Source organism: Chelonia mydas, chromosome 6, assembly GCF_015237465.2.
Source record: "Chelonia mydas isolate rCheMyd1 chromosome 6, rCheMyd1.pri.v2, whole genome shotgun sequence".
NCBI lineage: Eukaryota > Metazoa > Chordata > Testudines > Cheloniidae > Chelonia > Chelonia mydas.
Window position 1 is genome coordinate 90,211,298 of NC_051246.2, and position 27,927 is coordinate 90,239,224.

At 43.5% G+C, this 27,927-nt stretch overlaps 2 long non-coding RNA genes across 3 annotated transcripts in view; one reads left to right on the forward strand and one right to left on the reverse strand.

The window, feature by feature from the left end:
• The window catches only part of LOC119566445, a 70,562-nt gene extending 65,919 nt beyond the window's left edge, over positions 1–4,643 (reverse strand). Inside the window, exon 1 of the long non-coding RNA XR_006291906.1 lies at positions 4,095–4,643. This is a non-coding gene — a long non-coding RNA (uncharacterized LOC119566445). The remainder of the gene's footprint in view (positions 1–4,094) is intronic.
• LOC119566444 lies at positions 770–27,763 on the forward strand. Of its 2 annotated transcripts, none has more exons than XR_005225556.2 (3): positions 770–829; positions 2,574–2,746; positions 5,587–11,745. It is a non-coding gene; the product is annotated as an uncharacterized LOC119566444 (long non-coding RNA). The 2 variants fall into 2 exon arrangements; XR_006291907.1 differs by lacking the exon at positions 770–829 and adding an exon at positions 24,616–27,763 and having other exon boundaries at positions 843–2,746; positions 5,587–5,842.
• The last annotated feature ends 164 nt before the right edge of the window (positions 27,764–27,927 follow it).

Here is a 27,927-nt window from a genome sequence, read left to right on the forward strand (position 1 = left end):
AGTTAAACCCTAGTGAGGAAACTAGAAAGGAGCATAAACTCTGGCAAGTCAAGTGGAAAAATATAATTAGGCAAGCCAAAAAAGAATTTGAAGCACAACTAGCAAAAGACACAAAAAGTAACAGCAATTTTTTTTTAAGTACGTCAGAAGCAGGAAGCCTGCAAAACTATCAGTGGAGCCACTGGACGATGGAGATGCTAAAGAAGCACTCAAAGAAGATAAGCTGTTCTGGAGAAGGTAAATGAATTCTTTGCATCGGTCTTCACTGTGGAGGATGTGAGGGAGATTTCCACACCCGACCCATTCTTCTCAGGTGACAAATCTGAGGAACTGTCCCAGATTGAGGTGTCAATAGAGGAGGTTTTGGAACTAAATTAACCAGTAATAAGTCACCAGAACCAGATGGTATTGATCCGAGAGTTCTAAAGAAACTCAAATGTGAAATTGCAGAACCACTAACTAAGATATGTAACCTATTGCTTAACTCAGCCTTTGTACCAGATAACTGGAGATAGCTAATGTGATGCCCATTTTTAAAAAAGGCTCAAAAGGCGATCCTGGCAATTACAGGCTGGTGAGCCTAAATTCAGTACCAGGCAAGTTAGTTGAAACTATAGCACAGAACAGAATTATTAGACACATAGAAGAATATGATATGTTGAGGAAGAGTCAACACTGCCTTTGTAAGGAAAAATTGTGCCTCACCAATCTATTACAATTTTTTGAGGTGGTCAACAAGCATGTGGACCAGGGTGATCCAGTGGATATCGTGTTCTTGGACTTTCAGAAAGCCTTTGACAAGGTTCCTCTCCAAAGGCTGTTAAGCAAAGTAAGTAGCCATGGAATAATAGGGAAGGTCCTCTTATGGATCAGTAACTGGTTAAAAGGCAGGAAACAAGGGGTAGAAATAAATGGTCACTTTTCACAGTGGAGATAGGTAAATAGCAGGTATCCCCAAAGATCTGTACTGGTCCTGTTCAACATAATCATAAATGATCTGGAAAAAGCGGTGAAGAGTAAGGTGGAACAGTTTGCAGGTGATACAAAATTACTCAAGATCATTAAGTCCACAGCAGACCTCGAAGAATTACAAAGGGGTCTCACAAAACTGGGTGACTGGGCAGGCAAATGGCAGATGAAATTCAATGTTGTTAAATGCAAAGTAATGCACATTGGAAAACATAATCCCAACTATAATACAAAACGATGTGGTCTAACTTAACTGTTACCACTCAAAAGAGAGCGCTTGGAGTCATCGTGGATAGTTCTCTGAAAACATCTGCTCAATGTGCACCAGCAGTCAAAAAAGTGAACAGAATGTTAGGAACCATTAGGAAATGGATAGGTAATAAGACAGCAAATATCATACTGCTACTATATAAATCCATGGTGTACACATACCTTAAATCCTGTGTGCAGTTCAGGTCTCTCTATCTCAAAAAAGATACATTAGAATTGGAAAAAATACAGAGAAGGGTAACAAAAATTACTAGGGGTACGGATCAGCTTCCATATGAGGAGAGATTAAAAAGACTGGGACTGTTCAGCTTGGAAAAGAGATGACTGAGCGGGGACATGGTAGAGATCTATAAAATCATGACAGGAGAAAGTGAACAAGGAAGGGTTATTTACCCCTTCACATCACACAAGAACCAGCGGTCATCAAACAAAATTACTAGTCAGCAGATTTAAAACAAACATAAGGAAGTACTTCTTCACACAACACACAGTAAACCTGTGGAACTCTTAGTCACAGGATGTGAAGGCCAAAAGTATAAATGGGTTAAAAAAAGAACTAGATGAGTTCCTGGAGGATAAGTTCATCAATGGCTATTAGCCAAGATGATCAGGGACACAACCCCACGCTCTTGGTGTCCCTGAACTTTGATGGCTAGAAGCTGGGACTGGACGACAGGGGATGGATCAGCCAATAAATTGCCTTGTTCTGTTCGTTCCTTTTGAAGCATCTGGCAGTGGCCACTGTCAGAAGACAGGATACTGGGCTAGATGGACCATTGTTCTGACCCACTATAGCTGTTCTTATGTTCTTATTGCTCCTCTCTCATGTTTACAGTCCTGGAGGACTTAGAAGAAGAGATTTGAGACAAAATCAGAAAGTGGTTTTTCATTATAGGGGAATATTTAGGAGTATGATATATTATAATGGGGTGGGGGGCACAGACTGTTGAGAAAGGAGAATGCTGTTTGTTTATACACTGGAGAGTGAAGCCCATCCATAATGAAATTATTTTGAGCATGGATTTCTCAATTCTCTGTTTCCAGTTGTAGCTGGATGGGCAGAGACATCCCCATTGACATCAGGAGAGACAAAGGGATGTACTCCAGAGATGTACTGTACACTTTTTTGTGAATATTGCTGCTCTTGGGGTCAGGGCACAGGACTGTTGCCTTAGTTTGGTTGCTTTCCTTCATTTCCCTGAAATGATTTAGCCTCTCTTATTCATCCGTGCTTGTGAACCTGTCCTGTTGCAATATCAAAGGGATTCCATCTCCTGCAGCCACCTTATCTCCTGACCCCTGCTATGTTCTTACTACTTTTTTCATTCTTACAGGGCACCAGAACTACTACAGACATCTTCTGTGCCTAATCCTGCGGGGGCAGCTCCTACACTCCAGCAGGCTTTGCAGGCAGCCACACTAGCGTAGTGGACTGACACAAGTGTAAAACCTGCTGGGGGCACAGAAGTAGCCCAGATCCCAGCCTGTCAGCAGGATGAAGTTGGAGGTAAGAGTTCTGTCAGAGTGGGGCACTAGGGAGAGGGACCTGCATGGGCCAAGAGAAGGGAAGAAGCCCTATCACAGAGCTGGCTAACTGTAGGCCACAGGCCAATTCCAGCTCGTGACCTTGTTTAATGTGGCCCCCCAGTGAAAGGAGTGGTGAGTGGTTGTCTTTATTTTCCCTCCAAACACATGCATTTGCTCTCCATGTGCTTTAATGCTGAGTGCAGGTGCACAGAAAACATGTAGAACCAGGACACGGTAACACATGGGGAGAACAGGGAACTCAAAGGGGATGGACTCAGGAAAAGGAGAGGAGGAACAAGATGAAGGAGAGAAAAGAAAAAACTCCCAGTATGGTAGAAGATATTACAGAAACAACCCAACTGAAACTTAGTAGAGATGTGGTGTGTGAGTATATATAGGAGGGTTCAAATAAAAGAATACAAATAAAGCAATATACATATATGTATTATTTTTAGCTAAGACAGTAGGGGTATTTGGGGGGGAGGGGACAATCCCTTATGATTTCTTCTTTCTCCCTCCAGCTGCTACTTTCTGTCTTCATCTCTTTCTCTCTGTCCAGGTAATTAAGTAGTGAGTGTATGGCACACTTTTTGCCTCTTAGGCCAGACCTGCCTGATCATGTATAATGTGTTCAGCACAGACTTATATTGAAAACACAGGTTCAGTCTATATGAACCATTGATAATAAACTGAAACGCATCTCACCAGTTTTCATTTAAAATAAACAAAAAGTCCTACAGATTTCTGGTTGTGTGGGTGGAGAAAAGCTCCCTGCAGGCACTGGGACGGGGCCAGCTTCCCTGCCGACTTTCAGATGTCACCAGTCTGCACAGCATAATTGTTCTGTACTGTACCAAATCACAGCTGAGAAGTTTCTGTTTTCCCTTCCGAGGGTTGGTTCTACGCAGTGTGCATTAAATTCCAAAGTTTACACGCCATGCACCAGCTTCTTTTTAAAAACACTGTGGTGCATTTCTGAGCAGCAGACAAGAATGGCTGAAGTGCAATGCACTTTAGACCAAATATATTGTACAACATTAAAATGAAAGGTTTTGATTATGTCTAAAACATCAATTTTTATGTAGCCAGATTATCACCCAGCGCGCTGGATTTACACTGCATTAGCGATCATCAAGATTAGAGCAGAATCCCCAGATAACAGACTAGAACACAGGATGTCAATTTATGACATAATAGCAATAGTAATAATAACAATAATCATATTTAGTGAAGAAGCTTGTGGTGCTGGGACAAGCCAGAGCACTCTGTTCTGAAAAGAGAAACTGCCTGGATAGGAGAGGCTTGAGTAGGGAAAGTAGCTCCCTTACCTCAGAAGGGGATTGCAAGGTGGTGTTGTATATGCCCCATGGAAAGGAAGGAGAACCAAATCTGACCCCAGCATAGACGTGCACCAACTTTTCAAGCCATAAAAAACAAGTTGTCCCCATTGGCTCCGAGCAGCATGTGTATAGTTCCCAAAAGCACTTTGTGTCCCCAAAGGAAAAGGTTGATGTTAAACTTGGCCTTTCTGTGCCTGTGGACATTTTACTGCCATGCACCACGATCTCGGACAGGAGTAACCTGGAGGGAGGCCCAATTTTCGTCCCACATGTTTTGTGTCTTTGGGTGGCAGGAGAGGAACAGATGAGGGGATATTCTGCTGCCACCTCCAGGGAAAGGAGCTGGCTCCTGGCAGCAGTCCCAGCCACTCAGAAGATTAAAGGCCCCACCGCTCCACTCCTTGCACAGTGGCACAAGCAGCAGCCTGGTCTCTGAGGCCACTCTGCCTGCCTGCCGCGCTCTCGCTGCAGTGCGTCTTGGTTCTACCTGGTGCCCCTGCAACAGTGGCTTTCAGGCAGCCCCCTCCTGCACCAAATGCTCCCTCCCATCTCAAGCTTGGCCCTTATCGGGGGAGGCAGTGTGTGTGTTTGGAGGTAAGGGGTGGGGATAACATTTTCCACACAGAGTGTCTGTCAGTGGCTCCCTGACTGCTGCTGTTATCTGCTATGCATGTCACCAGAGTAGCATGCCACACCCGCCTCACATAGGAACTGAGGGACAGCTGGAAATGACAAAATAGGCTCTAAAATTAAATTAAAAACTTCACAAGGTTTAGAAGTCGGCCTCTGACTGGGGTTTACTCCCAAGGCCCTAACAAAATGTAGGAGTTTAGTCACCCTTTAAAAATTAAGTCATCCAAGTGCCACAGCTAGCCCTAAAAGACCTCAACCCAAGAAGAAAACAAGTGAGCGTGTTTTCCTAGACCTAGCAGGCTGTTTTTCCAGTCTTCCTTCCTCCCTGCCACGCTGAATGGGTTCATGACCACAGGAGTTATCGATAGCACCTGTCCCCATAGTACAGCATCTAAACTTGGATATACATTAGAAGCCTTTCCTTAGTGCAGGAGGTTCTGTGATGGAAAATGCACAATCCTGCATCTGTCTTTTTTACTAAAACATATATAAAAAAAATTCGATTGTAAACCAGAAATGTCCCTACTTCCCTTAACACATTCCCCCACCCGCAGCCCCACTGGGCACCACCTGACACAAGAGCAGGTTGGTCACACTCCTTCCCCCCACTTCCTATGGTGCCATTCACTGAGGTCTCTGTATATAGACAATCAAGTGTAGATTTCACTGTAAGGTTTAAGGAAACATCCTGTAAAGCAATAACCCAACCCCCTACCCCCACCTCCACTTATGCACGAGCCACCCAGAGCCACTGAGACTGACCAGGGTTTTTTTTTCAGTGGGGAGGGGAACAGGAACTCTCCCAGGTCCCCCACATTTTCTCCTATGTACAATTCCACACCCTCAGGCTCTGCATCCTGGGGATTCTTCCTCTGGCTTGAGGACTGGACTCAGCTACCTTTGGAGTCCATCACCGCTACCCCAAGAACCAGCCAGAAGGAGGTGCTGCTGAGTGACTGAGTTCCCTGGACAGCAGTGACGCACACTGGAGCTGGCATGCAGATTTCTTCTTTACTTTACTTTTTATTTATTGAGATGGTCTGGCTGCAGATTGAGGTCCTTGCCTCTTTCTTATAGCTGGAACACTAATGGTTTAAATCAAGGTTGAGTAAGCTTTTCTATTATAAACTCCCTTTTTAGTTACTCATAATTCTTTGACTTTTGGGGGTGAAATTCTTCAGCAGAGGGGAGGCAGGGGGATCAGGGAGTCAGATTCTCTGTTCTGCTCCAGTGCCAAGCCTAGCATAAATCAGAGGACACTGGTGGCTGTTCTAACCTGTGCCAGCTAGCAAAGAATCACCCCCCGCTTGGAGATGGCCAGACCACGGTGTAGGCTGGCCATGTCATTCCTGTCCCAACAGCCCCATGCATCTGCTGAGGCAATGGTTTCCTCTCCCTTTGTGCCACCTAAATTGATACAAAGGGAGCAGAGTGGGGCAATGAGCTTGCATTCATAGCTTCGTTTAAAAAAAATAACGTCAGCTATTTTATTTATTTATTGACTGGGCAGAAATTTTAAAACAAGGTTGAATGATTTTTAATGATGATTTCCTAATGTCCTGAAGGCAAAGAGTCTGCGCTGCATGTTCATGTCTGTGGGATTGTGGGTGATGCTGAGAAACATGAGCCATGCCTCAGTCAGCATGAAGATCTGCATGTGCCCTGTCTCTTTCTGTACAATACTCTAAAGTTTAGGCAGACTCTGTGTCATTTTTGAGCTATCTCACTACATTGTCTAGGCAAATAATGAAGGTTACGTTAGGGCGATTCCATGCAGCGTAAAGCCCCCAAATGTCAGGAAAGGTCAGGGAAGTTTTTAACATGAACTCTGCCCCATTGTGCATGTTCATTATGATGCAATCGATAATTACCTAGATTCATAGATACTAAGGTCAGAAGGGACTAGTATGATCATCTAGTCTGACCTCCTGCACAATGCAGGCCACAGAATTTCAGCCACCCACTCCTGCGAAAAACATGATCATATACAGGATGCTGGGTTCGGGGGTGCTGCAATCCATGCCTCATTCTAGCCTAAATACTTTTACAATGATAACTATGTAAATTAATTGAGATCAATGTACTCATTGGGGCCCAAATTGTGGGCAGTTATCCGCCGGCCTACATGGGGGGTGGTATGGAGTTGCTCTCCTTTATGTTGAGCCAAGATGAGGGAGCATTCCTCAAGAGAGACCATCCCTCTCTTCGCAGTCAGATGTTGTAGGGAGAGGGGGAGGACTGCACAGGTTACAACATCCTAGAGGCCTGGCCAACACCGTGGGCTGGGGCAGAGCGTGTATGTGTATTCGAGGGAGACTCCACCTCCTCCCTGTCCTGTTTGGGGGATATGCACCCACACAGCTGCATTGATGGAGCAATCTTGTGCGCTCCTCCAAGTGAGTGACCCTTGCACGTGGCCAGTCACAGTCAGGTCCTCTGAATTAACACTGAGGTAACTGAGAGGAGAATTTGCCCTTCAGTGCACAGGCAGAGCATGTATAGCAAGAATGACTTTGTGATGATGAAATACGTATTTGTACTTCGTTGTGACATGGACACCGTAAGATTTATGATGCCCTTAACAGCTCATTGACTGGCTTTTTAGTGCCTGAGTTCGGTAAACAACGTGACATGTAACTTACATGTCGTCATTCAGTAACAGTCACTCTTTTTTCAAATGAAATGTCTAGAATTTATCATCATTTTGCCAGCCTTGAAATGGGAGCAGCAGGTGCTGTGATAAATGAAAGAAAAGGGTTGTCTTGTTTTACTGGCCTTTCTGTCCGAGCCTCTGTCCCATCCGATGAAAGGCTCTAGGGTAACTTCCTATGTTGTTCAGATTCCCTGAAAGCAGCAGATATTCACACCATCTCATAAACTAACAAGGCACGAGGGACATGGGGGTGTGTATGGTGAGGTGGGGGATCTATTTTTTCCTATATCACCAATAGTGGAAGAACATCACTCACACAGCTGTTTCCATGTGGCTATCAATAGATCTTGGAGTTAATATCCAAACCTAAAGGATCATGAGACATCACAGCAACAAGAAACCACTGAGTTTGCTACCACGTTACCCTCAGGGGTGAAGAAGATATTAACAGCAATTGTCCGGGGCCTGGTAAGGGAACACTGGGTAGCCTTACTGATTTGACTCTGTGTATTCTTTAAAGACACCTAGCCAAATTTGTCCCCAATGTAACTCCATTGAAATCAACCCAATTAGAGCAGGGATTTAACATGGTGCACCCTATTCCTTACAGAAGAGACAAGGTAAACACATTGCTTTCTGAAAGCATTTGAAAAGGTTCCCAGTAAAAGATTATTGACTAAGCTAAAGAGGCCATAACACAGGAGGTAAGAGGCAAGATCTGAAAATTAGGGTGGGTGAATTGTAATTTCCCTAGCTGGAAAAAGGTCTCTTGAAGGAAGAGTTCCCAGTAGCTCACCTGATCGATCTGTCTAGATACCCCCATCACTGCAGTATTTGAGCCCCTTCCCGAGAAGGTTTTTTTCTGTTTATTACATCTGTCAACAATGTGGCTCAAAATATCAAAGTTTACTGATGATACCAAATAGGGAGAGCAAGAAGAGGAACGGTGCCCAGGAGTTTGGAGAGATTTACATCTTGATGCTCGGAGCCATCAGGGGTGCTGGCACAATTTGTATCGTGGGGGTGCTGAGAGCCATTGAACCAAACTGTAAACCCTGTTTATGACGGAAACCACTTCAAGCCAGAAGGTGCTGCTGCACCCCTAGCTCCAGTACCTATGGAAGCCAGTGAATGGAAAATGCATTTTAATGTGGATAAAGCCTGGTGACAATGATCCAAAATAGGCAGCATATGTGAAATGAAAAATCTCATACTGTGCTGCCCAGAGGAGAGGTAGGGAGCTCCTTTTACCACTCGCCCAGAGTATGGCCACAGCAGAAAAGACTGGACTCTGGGGGAGAGTGCAGATCCCAAGGAGTGATCCTATGGGTAGACACCATCTCAGTCAAATAGCAGTGACCACATGGAACAAGTTGCCACATAAGGCCATTGAAGCAAATATGTAAATTAGTTCAGTAGACAGCCAGACATTTTATTTGTGGGGGTGGGGTGTGGGGAGGAAGGGACAACAATATATATAGGGAAAGACCCAGAGGTGTGGATGAGAGAAACCTAAAGGGACAGTCAGTCTTGTTGGGACACAGCTTCTTGTGTCCTGTATTCCCTCTTGTGATGTCTGAACCTTAAGACCCCCCCCACCCCCCGCAAAAGAAAGAGGGTACCAAGGTGTCATGCCCCCTCTTTGTTTTTAATTACTTCCCAATTTAATCTTGATTTGCATGTCCATCTCTTAGATCTGGGCCAGGGACTCTACAAAGCCCTCGTCAGCAACTCCCCCAATAATAAACAGGAAAAGGCTTAAGGAGCAAATCACTTGCATGTTAATGAGACTGTTTGCTGGAGTCAAGAGAGAAAACAGCAAACAAACAAATGGACTGAATTCCAGCGGCAGCTGTTTGCTCCTTAATCTCGGCTCGTCAGAGCTGCCCTTTGGTGGGACACAATCTACACAAACGATTGTGCTAAATCTTCTAATCTACGTCCTCATTATTACATCCCTTCTTACGCATGTAAATCAGGGACAAACTCATTTTAATATGTAGATAGATTATTGAAGGGAAGGGGAGGGGATAGGAGGGGAAAGGGGAGCTGCTAATGGTGTCTGTGTGCATGTGTGCTAGGGGGGCAGTAATGAAGAGACTGGGAAGGGGGGCTGTCTGTGGACAGACACCAAAGGAAACGAGGAGGGTCTGTTGTTGGACTACAAAGGAGAATATAAGGGAGCAAAGCCTTAGAGAGTGGAGGGCATTGATAGTGGGGACTTTTAAGATGGAGAACAGTCAGCAGTGTGAGGATACAATTCTACTCAGTGAGACTTCATTGGCCTTACAAGCTGTACAAGTGCTGCCGGAATGGAAGTAGAGCCAGACCCCTCAGGTCTCTGTCAGAGGCAAGGACAGGTCCACCCACACTAGGGCTCCACACTAACCCTTCTCCTGATTGTTTGGGGTACAGCATCTGGGCCAAAGTCTTCTGCCAGCCAAGAGTGCCACAGAAAAGCAAAGGGGGAGAGTGCATGATGTGCAGGCGTTAATGGAGGATAACGTATGAACATGCAGAATTAGGGAGCTGTTCATGTGACATCCCTGCTTATTGCCCAGCTCTAACCACCTGAAGCAATCCCATTTGGAGCCTGAGGCATGGATGTTAATGACCCAATTTAAATTGTGTTAAGTTTCTGCATATACCTGGTGATAGGCATCTTACACGCTTATCTATTCATTCATATTTATTAACGGCTCCCGTCTTGTTAGACAATTAAAAACCAACTTATTTTCACACTACAAAGCCAAATAAGGGCAATATAGAGGAATACAGCAATGTAACTAGTCCAGTCAGAGAACAGAGGCTCAACTTGCTTTTCCAAAGTATATAAGTATAATTATAGTAATCAACTGTCATCACCATTTTGAGTAACATTTAAACAGGGGCTTAAACAGGAGCATTACCATGGCCCATAAGAAAAATCCAGACCTCCCATATCTTCCCAGCCCAGACATCATCTCCCAGCTTGGCTCTTCCCCCAGCCTGCAATCCACCCCCTACCCAATTAACCCTCTCCTTGTGCAAGAATATCCTGGGAGAACAGCTGAGTCTTGCAGCATCCACCTTCTCTAGCCCAGCCAGCTAGCTCTCCTCCATATCCCAATCTCCATTAGACACTAGGTGAGCATCCCCACCCTCTGGGTCATAAGACATGGAAATATAGAGAAAAGAGGATGCCATCAACATACTGAACACACTGCAACCCATATTTCCTCACTAGTCCCTCAAATATACGTATTTGCTGAACAAGAGGAGTGCTGAGATGGAGCCTTGTGGAACCCCACATGAGAATGCCCGTGAGACAAACGAGTAATTGCCCCATGCCATTCTTTGGGAATTATCTCAAAGGAAGAAGCAGAGACACTCAAGAGTAACCCCATCCACCTTGCTACGGTCTGCAGATGCATCACCACCATCTTGTGATTAATGCTACAGAATGCAACTGATAGATCTAAAAGACTAAGTCTGGATACCTGCTTTTCCTTCATGGCCAGGAGGAGATCATCAGCGAGCACTATCCTTACCATTTCCTTACAATATGCAAGTCTAAACCAAACTGACTGTCATCCAAAAAACCTGAAGAATCAAGCTGTTGAGGGAGTTGATTTGCCATCATCTTCCTGGGAGGCTGGAGATGTAGCAATAGTTGGAAAGAGCTCCCATGTCAAGCATGGATTACTGAGCAAGGATCTGGCAATTAACTGTGTGCAATTACAATTAATAATACAGTGGGCTACACATTGATACCTGAAGGAAAGATGAGGGAGAGAAATATTAGGAATAACTCCTGGTAGGAAACCATCCCACCCTCTGAATGCAGACCTGCTGGCAGACTCCAAAAAGACAGACATTCCATGTACTCTAATGAGCTAGGACTGACTGAGTCACCCCATGCACCCGATGAAGTGAGCTGTAGCTCATGAAAGTTTATGCTCAAATAAATTTGTTAGTCTCTAAGATGCCACAAGTACTCCTTTTCTTTTTGTGGAATAAAGTTATTAGTTAAAGGCTGGGCTTCATGTCTGTGTGGTACAGGTGCCACTTCTGTGAGCTCAGATCTGATGGAAATGAGCACAAGATAAATGCTTTCCTAGACAGATGACAGCTCTTTGTAGGCTCTTTCTGCTATCTGACAGGGTGTTTGTCACAGTTATATGTCTAACTAAATGTCTAATTTTAGTGTTTGACTAGCAAATACCTGGAAATGGTATTTGGCCAAATATAAGCAGGTGGAATACTAATCAACTATCATATCTTGCATATTGAACATAAGAACATAAGAATGGCCATACTGGGTCAGACCAAAGGTCCATCCAGCCCAGCATCCTGTCCACCGACAGTGGCCAATGCCAGGTGCCCCAGAGGGAGTGAACCTAACAGGTAATGATCTAATGATCTCTCTCCTGCCATTCATCTCCACCCTCTGACAAACAGAGGCTAGAGACACCATTCCTTACCCATCCTGGTTAATAGCCATTAATGGACTTAACCCCCATGAATTTGTCCAGTTCTCTTTTAAACCCTGTTATAGTCCTAGCCTTCACAACCTCCTCAGGCAAGGAGTTTCACAGGTTGACTGTGCCCTGAGTGAAGAAGAACTTCCTTTTATTTGTTTTAAACCTGCTACCCATTAATTTCATTTGGTGGCCCCTAGTTCTTATATTATGGGAACAAGTAAATAACTTTTCCTTATTCACTTTCTCCACACCACTCATGATTTTATATACCTCTATCATATCCCCCCTTAGTCTCTTCTTTTCCAAGCCTCTTTAATCTCTCCTCATATGGGACCTGTTCCAAACCCCTAATCATTTTAGTTGCCCTTTTCTGAACCTTTTCTAATGCCAGTATATCTTTTTTGAGATGAGGGGACCACATCTGTACGCAGTATTCAAGATGTGGGTGTACCGTGGATTTATATAAGGGCAATAAGATATTCTCCATCTTATTCTCTATCCCTTTTTTAATGATTCCTAACATCCTGTTTGCTTTTTTGACTGCCGCTGCACATTGCGTGGACCTCTTTAGAGAACTATCCACGATGACGCCCAGATCTTTCTCCTGATTAGTTGTAGCTAATTAGCCCCCATCATATTGTATGTATAATTGGGGTTATTTTTTCCAATGTGCATTACTTTACATTTATCCACATTAAATTTCATTTGCCATTTTGTTGCCCAATCACTTAGTTTTGTGAGATCTTTTTGAAGTTCTTCACAGTCTGCTTTGGTCTTAACTATCTTGAGCAGTTTAGTATCGTCTGCAAACTTTGCCACCTCACTGTTTACCCCTTTCTCCAGATCATTTATGGATAAGTTGAATAGGATTGGTCCTAGGACTGATCCTTGGGGAACACCACTAGTTACCCCTCTCCATTCTGAAAATTTACCCTTTATTCCTACCCTTTGTTCCCTGTCTTTTAACCAGTTCTCAATCCATGAAAGGATCTTCCCTCTTATCCCATGACAACTTAATTTACTTAAGAGCCTTTGGTGAGGGACCTTCTCATAGGCTTTCTGGAAATCTAAGTACACTATGTCCACTGGATCCCCTTGTCCACATGTTTGTTGACCCCCTCAAAGAACTCTAATAGATTAGTAAGACATGATCTCCCTTTACAGAAACCATGTTGGCTTTTGCACAACCATTTATGTTTTTCTATGTGTCTGACAATTTTATGCTTTACTACTGTTTCAACTAATTTGCCCAGTACAGACGTTAGACTTACCGGTCTGTAATTGCCAGGATCACCTCTAGAGCCCTTCTTAAATATTGGCGTTACATTAACTATCTTCCAGTCATTGGGTACAGTAGCTGATTTAAAGGACAGGTTACAAACTATAGTTAATAGTTCTGCAATTTCACATTTGAATTCCTTCAGAACTCTTGGGTGAATGCCATCTGGTCCCGGTGACTTGTTACTGTTAAGTTTCTCAATTAATTCCAAAACCTCCTCCTTATCACCTACAAAAGACGGCTCGGGTTTGGGAATCTCCCTAACATCCTCAGCCGTGAAGACTGAAGCAAATAATTCATTTAGTTTCTCCGTGATGACTTTATCGTCTTTAAGTGTTCCTTTTGTATCTCGATTGTCCAGGGGTCCCACTGGTTGTTTAGCAGGCTTCCTCCTTCTGATGTACTTAAAAAACATTTTGTTATTACCATTTGAGTTTTTGGCTAGCTTTGAGTTTTTGAACTGGACTTTTTATTATAATAGGGTGCTACTAATAAGCACAATCCCATTGACATGTAATGGAGACTGCAATTTATAAAGGAAGAACTTGAAATCTGTTACCATTTAAATGGCAATAATTAGACCCCTAAGGCAGGAGCATAAACAAAATGTTGCAAACTTTAAAGCTTCTTGTTGTTTTTTTTAAACATTTCTTTATTCAATTCTCTCTCTTTCTAGCTCCTTTCAAGACTCATAGATTTTAAGGCCAGAAGGGACCATTATGATCATCTAGTCTGACCGCCTGCACATTGCAGGCCACTGAACCTCACCCACCCCCTCCTGCGATAGACTCCTAACCTCTAGCAGAGTTACTGAAGTCCTCAAATCTTGATTTAAAGACTTCAATTTACAACGAAGCCACCATTTACACTAGTTTAAACCAGCAAGTGACCATGCTGCAGAGGAAGGTGACCCCCTCCCTCCCCCCCACCCCCCCGCAGGGCCTCTGCAAATCTGACCTGGGGAAAAATCCTTCCCAGTCCCAAATAGGGTGATCAGTTGAACCCTGAGCACGTGGGCAAGACCCACCAGCCAGACACCTAGAAAAGAATTCTCTGCACTAACTCAGCGTCCTCCCCAGCTAGTTCTCCATCTCCAGCCATTGGGGATTTTTGCTACTAGCAGTCGCAGATGGGTCATGTGCTCATCATACACCCACTCCATAAACGTATCAAGCTCAGTCTTGAAGCCAGTTATGTTTTTTGCCCCCAATACTTCCCTTGGGAGGCTGTTCCAAGACTTCACTCCTTTGATGTTTGGAAACCTTCATCTAATTTCAAGCCTAAACTTATTGTTGGCCAGTTTAAATCCATTTGTTCTTGTGTTAATGTAGTGAGGCAGAGTGGCCTCCCGCTGGACTAGAGAATGAGATACCACTACCATCTCCCTGGTGGGTGGAGCAAACCCGCCCCACCCCCCCCCGCACTGGAAGTACTGGGGTGGAACAGGAAGTTCAAAGGAGGACCCTATAGCTCAATTGGGACTGGAACAGGGAAAGAGATGGAGGTCTCTTCTAGGGAGCAGAGCCGTCTGTGGGATTCGGGACCAGCAGTCGAGCAGACCAGTGCCCTACTGATCGAAGAGGCTGAGGGCTCCAAGGAGTTGCCAGAAAGGACGCTGCCCAACTGTGATGTGGCAAGATGGAGCTCAGTGCCAATGGAGCAATGCAGGCAGAGTTGGGTAGGAAGTAGCTCAGGGGAACCAGACTTTGGTCCAACTGTGCTGCTGGTGAGCGTGTGTTTATTTCCGCGCTGACCCAGTGGCGGGACCACCTGCCACTAACAGGGCCGTGGGCTGGGGCCCAGTGGAGTAGGTTGGGCCCAGGTTCCCCTACCCCCCTGCCGCCATCCCCACATCTGAGGTTGGTTGCACACTTTCCCTAGGTCAGAAGGCCTGTAACTGTTGATTGCTGTCTGCTCCAGCCAGGAGCCTTAGGGCTAAAGATTGCTTGTTGCTCTGCCCCACCCAGATGGCCAGAGCCCCACACTGTTGATTGCTGTCTGCCCCAGCCAAAAGGCTGCAGGCTTGTTGCTCTACCCTGGCAAGCGGGGCCAGTGAACCTATTGTTGCCTGCAGTAGTGAGGCGGAGTGGCCTCCCTCCTCACTCTGGAGCAAGGGATCACTACAGTCAGCATTGGCACTTAATTTAAAATAACTCTTCTCCCTCCCTGGCATTTATTCCTCTGATATATTTATAGAGAGTAATCATATATCCCCTCAGTCTTTGTCTGGTTAGGCTAAACAAGCCAAGCTCCTTGAGTCTCCGCTCATAGGGTAGATTTTCCATTCTTCTGATCATCCTGGTAGCCCTTTTCTTCACCCTGTTCCAGTGTGAATTCATCTTTCTTAAACATGGGAGACCAGAATTGCCCACAATATTCCAGATGAAATCTCACCAGTGCCTTGTACAATGGTATTAACACTTCCCCGTCTCTACTGGAAATACCTCACCTGATGCATCCTAGACTTGCATAAGCCTTTTTCACAGCCGCATCACACTGGTGGGTCATAGTTTTCCTGTGATCAACCAATATATACAGGTCTTTCCCCTTCTCCTTCACTTCTAACTTATACATCCCCAGCTTATAGCAAAAATTCTTGTTAGTCCCTAAGTATATGATTTTACACTGTTAAATTTCATCCCATTTCTCTTATTCCAGCTTTCAAAGTCCCTCCAGATCATCTTGTATGATATTTCAGTCCTCCTCCGTATTGGCAATACCTCTCAACTTTGTGTCATTGACAAATTTTGTTAGTGCAAGTCCACCTGTTGTGCCAAAATCATGAATTAAAATGTTAAATGAGATTGGTCCCAAGACCAATCCCTGAGGACCCGCACTAACCTTCCTCCAGCCTGACAGTTCAACTTTCAGCATGACTCGTTGTGATCTCCCCTTTAACCAGTTCCTTGTCCACATTTCCATTCTCATATAATTCCTTATCTTCTCCAATTTAACTAATAATTTCTCATGTGGAACTGTACCAAATGCCTTACTGAAATCCAGGTAGAATAGATCTCCTGCATTTCCTTTGTCTAGAAAATTAGTTATCTTCTCAAAGAAAGAGATCAGGTTGGTCTGTCATGATCTACCTTTTATAAAACCATGTATTTTTTATCCCAATTACCATTCACCTCCATGTCCTTAACTATTTTCTCTTTCAAAAGACCTTTCATACATTCTCTGTCCAATGCTTCCCCTGTTTCATGTGCCCCTGGCTTCTCCCAGGAGTACAGAATCTTCCAGCCAGCTCAGACTTCTATTCAGAGGAAGGATCCTGGTGTGCGAGGCCTTGTGGCCAGGTAGACCTTTGTCCTATTGTCAATGCTCTTGGGTAGGCTCACAGTGTATGGGATTTGCAGCTGCTTGTACTCTAATGTGTGTGTGTATGTGGAGGGGGGGGTATGTGTGCCAATGTGTGGTGTATCTGGCTAAGGTGAGGTAGCCACCATATTCTTTCCTGCAGACCTTGGCCATAGGGATTACGCCCCCACAATGCTTTCCAGGAGGTCCCATACTCTGACTGTTCCTATGAAGCTTCAAAAAGACTCAACAAAGGTTGTTTGGCAAATACTTGAATTTAGGGCAAATTGGAGTTAAATTGTGATCCAATCCTAGTCTTGATAGAGTTTGAAAATCCAGATCATAGAATCTATAGTGTTGCAAGGGACGGTGAGGGATTCCTGTTTGCCAAAGCAAAATGAAGGACTAGGGAGAAAGCGGGTCCACTTATAAGTGAAAGGAATTACATTAAGGAGGGTTTAAAAGCGGCAGCAATAGCAAACTGGTTTTTACAATCTGTTTTCAGCAAGAAACATGTCGAGAAAAGAAGCTTGGGTCGTTTTTAAGGAAGGAACAACCTATACAAATAACTGTTGCTGAAGAGCAAGTGTGGGAATGCTTTGGCAATGTGAAGATGTTCAAAGCAGCTGGTTCAGCTGACATATATTCTAGGGTGCTAAGGGAATTAACTATTGAACTCACTGACCCACTGTCAATTGCTTTGGAAAAATCATGGGCACTGGGGGCAGTGTGGAGCAATCTTAACCACCAAGGAACTCTGAGAGGTATAATACCTCATGTAGGCACATTGCTTTGCAGAGCAATCCAACAGTTATTTGTGGGGGTGGGGAGGGTCTGCTGCAATGCCTCTTAGAAAGAGGTCCATGCGTGTGCCCTCCCCGCCACAGAGGAGATAGAGCCTTAATCCCACCTCCACTTTGCCTCTTTTGGAGAGACTCCAGAGGGCGCCAGCAGGCAGCACTCACTCTAATCAGAAAAGTGCAGGAACAGCAACTGTGCTGGCCCCTGCGTGGGCAGTGAAAGGGAGAGAACTCTACCACATGCACACCACCCAATAGCCAGGCACAGCCAGTCCCTTAGTGTGTAAGTAGGAGGAATAGGATGAAACTAAGAAAGGGAAAATTCAGGTTAAATACCAGGAAATGTCCCTGCCAGTGAGCTGTACCATGTGCGGAACCTTCTCCCAAGGGACAGGGTAGGAGCCACATCACTTGGGACTTTTCAAAGTAGACCGGACAAAATACCAAAAAGCACACACTAGCGAACAACCCTGCATTGGCTGTGGGAGTTGGGCTGGTTGAGCTAAAGGCCTGTCTATGTTAGGAAATGGAACCCTGTCTGACAACAATTTGTCAAGAGTGAGTCTCCCTGAACCCACTTCAGTTTCGTTCATAATTCCTGCATTGTGTTCTCTAGACACAGGTAGCCTACACCATCACAAAGTTATCACAGTGCGTGCAAGAGATCAGGAGTTGGTTGAAAAGCAGCCATTTCAAACTAAACCCAGGCAAAACCGATACTTGTTGGGAAGAGTAAGTGCTTCAACAAACTAGCCAGGATATTGATTTCCTTTCTTATTGAAAGTGCCTATTACTTTGTTCGTCAAGTAGTGCAATGCCTCGTAATCTTGTTTCATTCATTGATCAGCCTGGATGTTCAGGCATGACAGTGCTGAGAAATGCTTCAGATGCTCCCAGCTTGCTAGGAGACCTCACCCCTCTCTCCCAGACTATGACCTGGCCTCAGCGATCCATGCATTTCTCAGCTCCAGACTGGATTACTCTAATTTGCTGTAGCTGGGGTTAAACGTAGAGGCCTTTCAGAGGCTGCATCCAGCATCCCCCTGCTGACTCCCACTTCGCTTCCTTTGCTAAGTGAAAGCTTTAGTCCTGGTCTTCAAAGGCATCAATGGGTCAGGCCCAACTATATTAGTGACCACAGCTCCATCCATGGCCCACCAAGACAGCCATACCCCTCTGGAACAATGCAGCTGACAACACCCAAGATGAAACCATGTGAGAGCTGAAGATAAACCAGAGATAAACATCCAGAGGGTTTGGCTATTGAAAGAATTTCCAGAGGAGGTCAGACTAATCCAAAGCCTGGGCACTTCTAGAACACACTGCAAGACTTTTCTGATGAAGCTTCTCTATCGTAGCTAAAAGGGGATTCATATTACAAAATATAACTTAAAAATAAAAAGGTGCAGGAACCTCCTATTTGGGAGTCTCCAGGGAACTTGGAATGGGATACAGGAAAAGAGAAAAAGTTGATTTGGACTATCTGAGACCTAGAAAACAGAAAAGAGTCGTTAGCTGCCTCCTGGATCTCTGGACAGGAGAGCAAAGCATATGCAGAAGGGTACAAGAGAACATCCCAGTAACTGTTATCCTAGGGGGGAACTAGTTACAAAGTGAAGGAAGATTTCAATAGAATCAAGAATTAGATAACTGAGAAAGAACTGAAGGTGAGAGTAATGTGGATGATCTTCACTGAGAATCGAGGATGGAAGGAGACATCAGAACTGAATAGTTTCTGTGATGACAGCCTGTTTGGAGTGGTGGTCTCCACACAGGAGAAAGTCAAACCTCCTAGGTTCAAAACATCCAATCTAGTTTTATACATCCCACACAATAGGGTGTCCCTCTCATGCCACTTTCCTTGGAGAAACTTTCACAGCCTGGTATAGCTCATCATCAGGAACTGTTGCCTGCTATTTACCCCAAATCCTACTGTTCTTTATTTCATTCAGTTAATCCTATTTACACTTCCGAGACCATCCTAAATCCTTATCCTTCAGATAGTTGAAGACTTACCATTTCCTCCCTGCTTATTTATCACTTAAGCAAACCAGGAAGATTTAGCACTTATTGTTTGCTCACAAATTCATCCCTCCAGCCCGCTGATCATTTTCGTTGTGCTTCTCTAAACTCCTTCCAATTTTTCAGTATTTTGTTGATGGTGAGGCACCCAGAACTGGACACAAGGTTCCATGTGCAGTCATACCACAGCCAGGCAGAGAGACACAATTAACTAGCTGCTCCGGGAGGTCATATCTCTGTGTATGTAGCTCAGAATTGCATGATAGCCACATCACATTGCAAACTTATGTCCATTTTGCTGTTCATTATTACTCCTACATTACTTTCAGCCATTTTGGTTTTCTAGCTGTCTTGCCTCCAAATAGATTTATCTGTTGTTGGGTTATTTTTCCCCAGATGCCGTTTCCCAAGTTGACTCTCACTCTGTTTTTTGCTCAAGTCTCTAATGTCTCTAGGCCTCTAAGTTCCATTTCTGTCTTTACTGATGTTCACAACTCCTTTCAACTTAGTATCATCTGTAAATATTGTTAAAGTGCTGCTTAATCTTCCTTCTACACCATTGATGAAGATATTAAACAAGATCTGTCCAAATACAAATGTATTGAGCATTCCACTAGACACCTTCCACAACTTGATACATTCACACTCATAACCCATTACTTACAGTCCTTCAGCTAATTTTCAATTATTTCTATTGATATTTTTTTAAATTACAGTAATTTTCTCAATAGCAATATTTTGATAATATTTTAAAAATAGAAACAGAACCAACACAATGAAACATACAAATGAACAAAGGCAAGGACTGTGTGTCATTCATTGTACAGGGAGGTACCTCTGCCAGTTATACTTTTCATGACCATGTCCTCTCCAAGCCAATCTGAATTAATTTGGCAGTAAAATTTTGTGAGATACTTTTCTAAAATCAAATTGCTCAGCTGTGTTCCCTTCACCCACCAATCAAGCTTTCTTCCATTATTGTTTTATGGATAGAAGTTAGACTTTTGGGCTAGCAGTTGTCAATATCATTCTTGCCCCCTTTTTAGGAAAATAGATGTATCTATTATAGGTCTCTATATGGCTGTCTCTGTCATATCTAAGTGCAGCACAAAAAAATCAAGGCCACGGAGCCCAGAAGAACAGGATTCATCCCTCTCCTCCCTGCCCCCCCCCCATCCTCTGGCAGACAGTGTGAATTTGTGTGTGTCTATTTCACATGCTGCTTCTGTTGTCAAATAACTCCATCTTCTTTCTTAATTTCTGTTGAAGGTGCATGCTTGGTGATTTGAGAAGTGAAAAATCCCACTCCTCTCCTGTCCAAGCTAGTTTAAAGGCAGCTAATAGAGTGTACCTGTTATGAAGCCAGGAGGTTGGAAACCCATCTGTTTAAGTGGAACCCATCTAATCCAACTAGTCCCTTCAGACTACAGAAGACTGGAGGGCCATGTGAATCCTGAACTCTCTGCTTTAGGCGATTAGTGCATCCACTGGCTTTCTCCAGCATCAATCAATCTTCTGTCTTCACTCACGCTCAGCAGTGGAAGGATCTCAGAGAAAATCACCTCCCTCAAGCCCATCTACTGTTCTCTCACCAGGTCACTGAAGTCATGCTGCTCCCATCTCCTGTCCCTTTGCTCAGGTCATTTTGTTCCCCCATGGATGACAATAAATTGAAATACCCCCAAATTTTCCTTTACCCTTTTTGTTACACCATTTGTCTTGGTCCTCTCCTGTGTTTATCTGTCACCTTTGATCTCAAAGCTCTTTACAAATGGTGTAACTAGGCATCAGTTTGCCTCCTCTTCAAATGCAGCTGCCCCCGCCTTCCCGACAGTACAAAGTAGCAGCTGTTTAAATAAGGACAGCAGCTCTTGGCGATAGTTTAGGGCAGGCAGTGAAGACGATGACTGTCCATCTGAATCGGTTTTAAAGAAGAAGAAAGTTATTACTTGAGTTGAAATTTGGCCAGGATGCTGGGAAAAAAGCTCAATCTCTCACAAAGTTTGTCAGGCTGAAAGCTTGGTGAGGGGGTGACATATCCAAGCCTGATGCCACTATGATATATTCTGTCCAGGCCTCTGTCCCTAGAACATTGCTCAGAGGACCTCAGTCACAGAATATGGGGTGGTGTCCATGTTCCTTCTGTAAAACTTCATCTCCGCCTGGGATGGGTAAATATAACGAACTTGCCTCAGCAGCACCCTCCCTCACCAGTTGTCATAAGGCATCTCCTCCTGCCTGGCCTTTTCTTCCAAAAGAAGGCATTGCTAGGCTGACTTTTCTGCACCATGCACAAGGCAACCTCAAGGAGCAGTCTTAGCATTATCCAGTGGAATTTATTGGTTATTTGCCTCCTTTAAAACAATAATACTCAGTGAATCTACAAATCTTAACAACACAACCCCCTTGTGATGTAGGTAGGTTAGTAATATTGTTCTCAAGCTACATATGGGGAAATTGAAGCACGAGAAGTGCTTGCACTTTGAGTCAGTGTCACAGCTAGGTGCTCTGAGCAATGTTCTAGGGACAGAATCTATCAGAGCAGAGCTCAGGAGTTCCTGGTTCCCTGTCCATGTGCAGCCCATTACATGGCCCTGCCCTCCAAACCCATAAATCACAGTGCCCAGCTGGTGGGGGGTTGGAGAGTTCAGAGCCTGCGCTCCAGGCCCGGTTCTGCAGAGTGAGACAGTCTGCACAGGGTTTGCGTTTGGGGCCTGCTGCTGCCGCCATCCCTTTGTGCCTTCATCAGCTCCTCTGCATTGCCCAAGAAGGTGAGTGCAGTTGTGAGTGCAGTTCCTCTGGTGCGGGCAGATCCAGGTTTTTGATGAGTGTGTGATGGTTAGTAGTATTTAGATGGTGGGAGCACCCGACGTGTGGTCAGCATCCTGCAGACACAGCGAGACAGTCCCTGCCTCAAAGAGTAGCATAGAGGCTAAAGTAAAATGATGGTCACTATTGCCTAGTCTCCTGAGCCAACAGGTCAGATCTAGACCAGGCAGCCACTAGCCTGGAGCCTCCCAGCATGTATGTATGTCACCGCCATGCTCAAACCTCAGAGCCTGTCACTCTTGTGCCTGAGTGCTCACTGGGAGCGGGGGCAGCTTTCGGAGGTTCTTCATTAGGTCACTGGCCTCAGAAGTTGGACTCTCCCCTCCCCCACCTCTGTACACAACTGTTCCTCATTTACATAAATTATCTCTATTCAATTATCTGTCCAGATGTCTGAATTGTGCCACCAATGATCTGTGAATGAATTAAAAATGGAATATAATTTAATAATAACTGATTAGAAGGAGATTAGTTATATAAAAAGGAAAAACCAAGAGATAGCTAGTTGCCCTTAATCCGAGCCAATCCACAGTAATTATAGAAAACAGCCTCTCTCTCTCACCTCCCATCTCTTTCTCCCTCCCTCCCTTTCACCCCTCCATGTTCTCTCATTCTTCTTTTCCCTTTTCTGTCTGCCTTTTCTTTCCTCTCTCTTTTTCTTTGTTTCTTTTTTATTTTTTTTGTCTCTATCCCTCCAGTATCTTCTCTCCACTTTCTCTCCCTGATTATACAGACCTACATCAACAGATTTAAAGCCCCTTTGGCTAAGTATACACCCATGTAACTGTGGATATTCTGGCAGGAGCCAGCCAACAAGAGCTTTCAGCTGCTCTGATGTCTCTCTTTCAAGCCCTTTTGACAATGTCTCTTCATCCCTTTCAATTTTCTGTTAAATAACTTTGGAATTTCACCCCTCTTTCTTTGCTTTCAAGCCAAACTCTTTTAGTATTTCCCTGTCTGATTCCTTTGGAATAATTTAGAGCAATGTCTACATTGTATTGAATTTAGGACAATATAAATTATATAAGGCCTGGGTGTCCTCTCACTTGCACCAGTGGGAATCTGGAAGAGCTCCATGGAAATCACTGGAGTTACAGTGCTGTTGGACTGGTGTAAATGGAGACTCATCCCATACTGTTCTCAGAATACTGTCATTGGTTTACTTCCCTCTACTGCCTCTCCCAATCAGACAGCCACAGTGTTCTAGAGATGCTGTGAAAGAAAGGGCCTAGCATCTGACTACTTACCTACCGTAGATCTAATATTGACCCAATCATCCTGGTATTTGAACATCTACTCAGCCCCCTCACTACTGTATCTTCCCTCTTCTAACAGAGCAAGTTTTCTCACAGCTCTGACTATCTGTGCCAGCTGGGGCACTGGGTATCAGCCTCTATCAGATGTGATTTGCAGTGGTGCGAGGCTGTGCAATCAGGATTCTCTTAAGTCTGACTTTTACTTCTTCTGTAACTTATAACGAGGAAAAGATCACAGGCTGAAAATGTGGGCAATTAGTATTAGGGTGGAGTAGATTTTTTCCCCTCCTGTTCACTTCAAGTATTTTGATTTTGAAGCTACTCATTAAAAGTTCTCTTTTGCATACGTGAGAAAATATCATGTTTTTCCCAGTCCCTATTTCCAAATGGAAAGGTTTGCACAGGTGTAACGAGGTGCATGGATACTGCTATAGAGAAACACTTGCATAGTTTAAAAAAGAAAAGTTGAAAATGATATATTAACTGTACCTATTTACTCTACCCAACATCATGGCATGTGACATTTCAAACTCTCCTTGTCCTCACTCTGGCATTGAGACCTCTTCCTGCCACCTGTCTGGTGCACAGAACGCTTTCACCTCCTGTAACCATTGCACCACAGAAAATTTCATGCATTGACTGGTCCCCATTCCCTGCTCCTCACTCTAGGCTGACAAGAAAAATGAAATCCATAGTCTACATTCCCTCCCAGCTGACGGAGTCCATGTGCAGCTTCTCAGTTCCTCAAGGACAGTTACAGGACTTAGAAGCTCAGCTGACCCAGTCCATCCAGTGCTTCTAAGACTAGTTATGGTCCATGCTTCACTTTCAAGCTTGACATGCACTAAGGTCTTCAGGTACACCGTTGACATCAATGGGAATAGCAGCAGGCCCTGTTGCAGCTGACAGAGTGTGTAGACCCAGGACCTTGGACTTACTTTTGGATGGGAAGGTTAATGGTATATGAATGGGAGGGTGGGGATGGGTGCAGAACCAGGCACTGTTCAGCTCATGAAGTTTTGGGTACATATGTGGTTATGCATGGAAGTATTTTACATACAGTTATGTATCCATATAAGTCTATTTTGTATATCTAATCTAGACATTTATACTGTGTGCATTACCATGGTATATAAGCATCTTATTAACATAATTCAGCACATATAGTTTTATACACGTAACACTTCATTTAATCATATAAAGAGTTATCCACAGAATATTTAAAGAGAAAGGGTTGTTAGCTGAATGATGACCAGTCCTCTCTCCTTTTTCAGCTATTACTGACTTCTCCAGCTCAAATGAAGTCTGTGGTGCTGGTTCCACAATTCCTACCAAGGACAGGCTTTGATGATTTTCCAAGTTTCATCCCTACTCCTGTGCAGCTTGGAAGCACAACCTGGACTGGATCTTCCAGTGTAGACAAGAGAGTTATTTTTCAGTGGGTGGAGAACTTGGATTCTTCAAAACATACAGTTTTGTTGGTGCAGTCCAGAGTTTGTAGGAGTCAATGTTGACCTTGTGAGTCCCATAGGAGCCTCATGTATGCTCTTAATGTACTTTGGTTGGTTTTAAAGAAATATAAACAAGGACATTCCCAGACAAAAAGCTTTTGGTTAAAGTCATAGCTGCTCCAGTGACCGACAAACATTTGAGAAAAAAATAAATGCCAAGAATACTAGCTAAAAAAAGAAAAAACCTCAAACCATTTTAAAAGCATGGAAATTATCTTAATTTATTGTGTACATAAAATTTTGACTATGCTAGCATTCATACATTTTTTAACAAAAATGTAAATGTGAAAATTAACAGTGTTGTTCCAGTAACAACCTTAAGTCAGGACCAATTTTCTTTTCTCTTTTCACCTTGAATTGTGTACTATAGACTTTGATCCTGTAAACACGTGTGCATCTTTATTCACATGAGTAATATCACATAAATGTTTGCAGAATCAGGGCAATAGTTGTTCAGTGTTTTGTCTAATAACTATGGAATGGGATGTCAGTTGTAAAAGGACCCGAATAATCTGGTTGAAGATATAATTTCGGAATATATATCTTCATTACATGTCATTATGTACAAAGCAATGTTCTTCGTATTATCTACACATTGTTGCCAACACTCATGATTTTCATGAGTCTCATAGTATTTGTTGTTTTCTTTAAGACCCAGCTCCTGGAGTCAAGTGATTATATGAGATTCTAAACTCTCATTTTAAAAGAATACATTTCTATCCTCATGGTTGCAGAGAAAAGCTTGAAAATGTGACCTGAATGCAGCCTAAAGGCTCAGAAACCAAAAGGTAATTAAAAAGATCTCTCCCTCTGAACACATATCATGATTTTGGGCGACCTGTCTCACGATTTTTTTGAATGCTTGGGGTTTGCAATACTGATGTCTGTAAAATTTGATCATTAAAATGTGAGTATTCTGCAGCTAGAAGATAGACTTTGAAGGGTCTTATTTACATAGGGATAGGTTGTGATACACATGGGGTTCCATTGGGTTATTATTAACTGTGAGTAAGGTAGTGCAATGTGGCCCATCGATGGATGCAAGACAAGTTATAGTTTCTGAAGCTATTTTAATGCTGTATATGTTGAAACAAATGGTTTGATCTTTTTTTTTTTTAAACTATCACTAACACCTAAATGGAAGTACTATGTTTCTTGGTATCTATATTGGAGATTTAGGGTTAAAGCTGTTATTAGATTGTCTATCTAATGTTGATTTACCGATGTTTAGATCAATGTTGGTGAATGTATGAACTGTAAGTATATTCAAACCTTTATGTAAATTACAATAAACTGTAAAAAATAGGGAAACAAGAGGGCATCTGCACCTTCTTGGTATTCATTTTTCTAATATCTGTTAATTTCAGTCTGAACCTTAACTTTAAGATCTTTTTGTCTAAGAATATGTGGTAGTCAGTGCTGTGAGTTATACTTAGCTTTATCTTTGTCATTGTGAAATTTGTTAAGAGTCATGAAGAGGAAGGATAATCCTGTGGTTAGAGCAGAGAACTGTGAACCAGAAGCTCCTTGATCTAGTCCCAATTCTGCCACAGAATAATGTTATGGCCTTGGCTAAGTCACTTGACAAGATCTATTTTCCATAAAACCATATTGATAGGTGTTAATTATGGTACCATCTTTTAATTCTTTGCTGATTCACTCCCATATCTTCCTTTCCATGATTTTGTACAGGACTGATATCAGGTGAACTGACCTATGGTTTCTCAGGTCATTCCATTTAACCTTTTAAAGTACTAGCACAAGATTAGCTTTTCCGCAGTTCTCTGGAACTTCTCCAGTATTGCAGGATTTTTTTAAAAAATCAACATCAGTGGTTAAGACAGCTCCTCAGCCAATTCCTTTACAATTTTTGGGAGCAAGTTATCCTGTCCTGAAGATTTAAAAATGTTTAATTTTAATAGTTACTGTTTAACATCCTCCCTAAATAATAATGGAATAGAAAGTATTTCATTGTCACTATAAGATGTGAAAATGTCATCAAGCTTCTTACCAAATACAGAATTACAATATTTATTGAAAATTTCTGCCCTTTCTGCATCATTATTGACAATTTTGCAATACCTAGATAGTAATGACCCATACCATTGATAGAATTTCTTTTGTTCCTGATATATTTTAAAATGTCCTCCTTATCCTTAACCCTACTGGCCACAGATTTTTAATACCTTTAGCTTCCCTTATCCATTGTCTTCATTTCATAACTGCTAATTTATAGTCATTGCTTTCAATTTCTCCTTTTTTATATATATTAGGATTTTTAAATTTTATTTTTATTGCCACTTTCACGTCCCTCCTTAACAGGGCAGATTTTTAACTGAATAAGCCTTCTTTTGTGATTTTTAAAAATATATATATATTTGGGGTTATCTAGTAAAATATCCTCAAATGATTCTCAGTCACTGGTCACTTTAATTTTTTTCCTTTCAATTTTGTTGATGATTGTTTTCAGCCTTAGGAAATCATTGCTTTTAAAGCTTCCTGTCTGCGTGTGTATTAATGGTCAACACTATACTCTGTTTGCACATAACCAATATAATTAGATCAGGTAGATAGTGATCACTTGCCCCTAGGCAACCACTAATTTTTAGTTCAATGATCAGTTGTGTATGGGGAGTGGCCCTTGCTGTGGGCGCCATATGGGGGTCCCTGGTTGGAGGGTTGTCTTCGTTTGGAGTGCCCTCTGTTGGGGGAACCCTGGCTGGCACCCTCGATGGGGATACTTCCTGGAGAGAGACGGCCTGGCTCGACGTGGGCACGTGCTGTGGGCACCCTGGGGGGAGTCCTCAGGCTGCAGGTGCCCGGGTTTGGGGAGGCGCCCCGTTCTGAGGAGGGGTCCCCTGGCTCTGGGCTCCCTGCTTGGCAGCCACAGGAGCTGCAGGCTGTAATTAGCAGCATTAGAGGAAGGAAAGTTCCCTGCTCTGATCTCTGTCCTGAAGCCACAAGGTCCCCGGCTCTCCTCCTCCTTCCCTTTCCTCATTGCTCCGTTACACGCCCGGCCGCAGCCTGGGGCGGTGCCTGTTTGTATTTACCAGCAAATGATTAATTGTTGCTCTG